Source organism: Schistocerca piceifrons, chromosome 7 (genome assembly GCF_021461385.2).
Source record: "Schistocerca piceifrons isolate TAMUIC-IGC-003096 chromosome 7, iqSchPice1.1, whole genome shotgun sequence".
In the NCBI taxonomy this organism is placed as follows: Eukaryota; Metazoa; Arthropoda; class Insecta; order Orthoptera; family Acrididae; genus Schistocerca; species Schistocerca piceifrons.
The window spans coordinates 489,618,930-489,623,571 of record NC_060144.1 but is presented as its reverse complement, the minus strand read 5'-3'; the positions used below and the strand labels follow the sequence as shown (position 1 = coordinate 489,623,571).

Here is a 4,642-nt window from a genome sequence, read left to right as displayed (position 1 = left end):
TTATCATACCATGGGGAAAGACCACGGTTGGATCCGAACGGAATTATTTTTTATTCATTTTTAGTACTTTTGGTGTTCAGCACCCCATGGATCTTTAACCGTCTCTCCTATACTTGGATGATTGCTTGATAGGTTTGAATGTGGATGAACTGTAAACTTTCGCACAGTTATAAATGCAGATTGACTATGAAACTTCCTGGCAGAATAAAACTGTGTGCCGGACCGAGACTCGAACTCGGGACCTTTGCCTTTCGTGGGCAAGTGTTCTACCAACTGAGCTACCCAAGCACGAATAACGCCCCGTCCTCACAGTTTTACTTCTGCCAGTACCTCGTCTCCTACCTTCCAATCTTAACAGAAGCTCTTCTGCAGCTCTGCCTGGGTAGCTCAGTTGGTAGAGCACTTGCCCGCGAAAGGCAGAGGTCCCGAGTTCGAGTCTCGGTCCGGCACACAGTTTTAATCTGCCAGGAAGTTTCATATCAGCGCACACTCCGCTGCAGAGTGAAAATCTCATTCTGGGGACAGATTGACTACTTTCTTAGCTCATCTTTGTAGCAGGGCCAATGAATGGCCGGTGAGTTTAATTTTTCCAAGCTGACTTGGAACGCTAGTTTGGAGGGGCGCCTGTCTGCCCGTTCTTTCTTAACATAGAACATAGAAAGAAGGATCCTTTATTGTGTGATTATATGATAGCGGAACAAACACTGGTAGCAGTTACTTCTGTAAAATATCTGGGAGTATGCGTGCGGAACGATTTGAAGTGGAATGATCGTATAAAATTAATTGTTGGTAAGGCGGGTACCAGGTTGAGATTCATTGGGAGAGTCCTTAGAAAATGTAGTCCATCAACAAAGGAGGTGGCTTACAAAACACTCGTTCGGCCTATACTTGAGTATTGCTCATCAGTGCGGGATCCGTACCAGATCAGGTTGACGGAGGAGATAGAGAAGATCCAAAGAAGAGCGGCGCGTTTCGTCACAGGGTTATTTGGTAACCGTGACAGCGTTACGGAGATGTTTAACAAACTCAAGTGGCAGACTCTGCAAGAGAGGCGCTCTGCATCGCGGTGTAGATTGCTCGCCAGGTTTCGAGAGAGTGCGTTTCTGGATTAGGTATCGAATATATTGCTTCCCCCTACTTATACCTCCCGAGGAGATCACGAATGTAAAATTAGAAAGATTAGAGCACGCACGGAGACTTTCAGACAATCGTTCTTCCCGCGAACCATACGCGACTGGAACAGGAAAGGGAGGTAATGACAGTGGCACGTAAAGTGCCCTCCGCCACACACCATTGGGTGGCTTGCGGAGTATAAATGTAGACTTCGCGATTGGTTCCCTCAGACCAGCATGCAAGGCAAGTGCTTGTTCGAATTGTAGACGTTGAACCAATGGAAAATGTTGAGTAAAAGAACCAGGCGTCGTCTCTCCCGTCTTCTGATTGAGGGAGACGCCTGGTACCACCGCATAATTCGTCTTGTCGCCTGGTCGGTTCACCCACTTCCATTTCATTTCTGCCTCTGTCCACGGAGTCAGGGCAGGATGCGCTTTGTATACAGTTCATCAGTCGCTGTGCTGGGGCCTGGTGAGCACGACCCGCTGCTTTTGTGCCCACTTGGAAGGTGATTCTGGATGGGAGTCAGTTCAGTTTCCCGTGTTAAGAACTTTCTACAATTATTAAAGTCATTTGTCAAAAGCATTGTGGGGTTCTCGCGAGTGGTAACTTCGCTGTTGTTTAACTAGATTCATATGGGGTCGACATTTTTCTATAACTCGTTACTATTCACCTCAGGCATCGTGATCCCAATTAATTTTTGTGCTTCTTTTCGCGGTGAGTCTCAAGCCAAGCCAGTTAAGATAACTCACCCTTTGCTATAAAATGATGAATTTTGCCTTCGGCTATTCTTTTAGTGCTAGAATCTTTGCTTATGAGCACATGAGCGTCCATGTTGCGTTTATTAGTTAATTAATTCTCGATGAATGATGGTGATTAACGTAATGAAAAACATATTCCTCTTAAAGAACAACAGTGTTAGAATTTGATACGTGTTAAATGTTTGCTGAAGTTGGGGATTACGCTTCATTTTTGACAATAAATGTCAGTTAGGAATCAACTTACTTCGTGAAACTTTTTCCTGCTATGCATACCAGCACGCCATTCCACGTCCTGCGGCACTTCCCTCCTTGTGATCCAAGTGAGGGACTTGTCTGAAATCTATTGCCAACGGAGAGACCATCGTGACACTTTTTTCAGCTACAGGACATGTCCTGTGGAAACACATTATGTGTCTTTAGTACAGTGGTTTCCATTGCCCTTTGCATCCCCACGCCATTGATCATTGCTGATTCTTCCGCCTTTTAGAAGCAGTTTCCCACCCCAAGGGCAAGAGAGAGCACAGAACATCTGTCCGCTCCTCCGGCGTCTTTGACAATGCCTTTGGCAGAATGATGGTGGCTTCTAATGCCGGAAGTCTTCGGCCACCATTTCTGTTGATTTTTATCGTTAATTTAAGCAGTGGTGAGGTTGGAACCGTGGACGGAAGACTTTTTGATTTCTAGAGGAAGACGCTACACCTGGACCACGTGTGCATGAGCTACACTTCCATAAAACTCTCCCAGTAAACCGAAGTGAACCAAACACCTTCGCTGCTACTGTCTTTGTGAACTCGTTCCATTACATATTACTTTGCAGCTTTAAGCCCGGTCACTATTAATACTGTATTCGAAAGTTACAGAATTGTTGTTCCTATACATCTGTGTTAACTTATCTTTTTCTACATATAGACCATGCTACCATTAATTAGGCGCCGACCAGAGTGGCCGTGCGATTCTAGGCGCTACAGTCTGGAACCGAGCGACCGCTACGGTGGCAGGTTCGAATCCTGCCTCGGGCATGGATGTGTGTGATGTCCTTAGTTAGGTTTAATTAGTTCCAAGTTCTATGCGACTGATGATCTCAGAAGTTAAGTCGCATAGTGCTCAGAGCCATTAATTAGGCAAACTAGAAATTCTGTGTAAATCATCTCGCATCCTTCTACAGTCACTCAACGAAGATACTTTCCCGCATACTACAGCGATTCTGTCACACTCCCTTGCGGCACTCCTGACGACACCCTCGTCTCTGAACACTCGCCGTTGAGAGCAACGTACTGTGTTATACTACTTGTGAAGTTCTCAAGCCACTCGCATATCTGGGAAAATTTATCATACGCTCAGACCTTCGTTAACAGGCTGAAGTGGAGCACAGTGCCAAACCCTTTCCAGAAATTTAGGAATATGGAATCTGCCTGTTGCCCTCCATCCATAGTTTGCAGGATGTCGTGCGAGAAACGGGAAAGCTGAGTTTAGCACGTTCAACGCTTTCTACAGCTGTGCTGATTTGTGGACCGAAACTTTTCTGTCTCAATACCTTCATGAATATGGGCCTGTAGTTTTTTGGGTCCATTCTTTTACCATTCCTATACTAGAGAGCTACAATTGAACAGACGGTGCTCCCAATGCTACAGTGTGAGCTATATACATCGCAGAATGCTAAATCATCGCGTATATGTTGATCAGTAGGTGCATTCGCAGAGTATACCGAAAAAATAATAGTTATTATTTTTACTACCTGGCTAAAAAATGGCGCTGTAGGCAATCAGAATGTGGTGTGGGTGCGGAAAAATGGGAGAAATGATCAAACATAACAACATTGGTTCCGGCACGTTAATTAGGATACGGTCACAAATTATATGTGTTCAACATGGTCTCCAGACTCAACAACACGCTGCATACATAACAAGGCGTGATCGGTTGTTGCTCGCAACATGTCTGGTGCAATCAGAACGTTATGTGGTTGTATACTTTTATTCAGATGAGGAAGAGCCTAGATATATCCCTGATAGACACAGTCTTTCGGATATCCCAACGACCAGAAGTCACATGGATTTAGGTCGGGGAAACTGGAAGGTCACACATCTTGAAATTGTCTATAGATGATGCGGTCGTTAACGAAGGTTTCTCGAAGCAAATCTTTCACCTGTCAAGCAACATGTGTTGTCATCCCATCTTTCATGAAAATAGTGGTGCGGACACAGTTGTGTTCTTGCAAAGCTGCATTCACATGTCACACGAGGAGGCCCTTATAGCACGCAAATGTCACTGTACACCTAACAGGCCAGCGAGGTGTTATCTCCTTGAAGAAAAACGGACCGACAGTGAAGGAGCTTGTGAAAACACACCTCACAGTGACATAAGCTGAGTGTACATCTACATTTACATCTACATGGTTACTCTGCATTTCACATTTAAGTACCTGGCAGAGGGTTCATCGAATCATTTTCATACTACTTCTCTACCATTCCACTCTCGAATGGCGCTTGGTAAAAAGGAACATCTAAATCTTTCAGTGCGCGATGCGCCAGCCTCATGGCAGACAGCGGACAAAGGGTGGCCAGCGCGTTATGCAGGTGACACAGTTTTGCAACGAGCGTCGGTATGTGTGTACATGCGTGGCAGCCATCAACAGCCAGAACGCAGCATTAGCAGAATTACGCAGGCGCAGGCCGCGTGTGGCGCGGTTGCGTTAGCCAACTCATCGAGAACGTTCTAATAAACATGGTAACCGTGTAACAGGCGGATTCAGCAGCGGTCTACACTATTTA

At 45.5% G+C, this 4,642-nt stretch overlaps 1 non-coding gene across 1 annotated transcript; it reads left to right on the top strand.

Annotated features, from left to right (window-relative positions):
- Positions 1–376: 376 nt before the first annotated feature.
- Positions 377–451, top strand: Trnas-cga. Its single transcript has one exon. It is a non-coding gene; the product is annotated as a tRNA-Ser (tRNA).
- Positions 452–4,642: the final 4,191 nt, after the last annotated feature.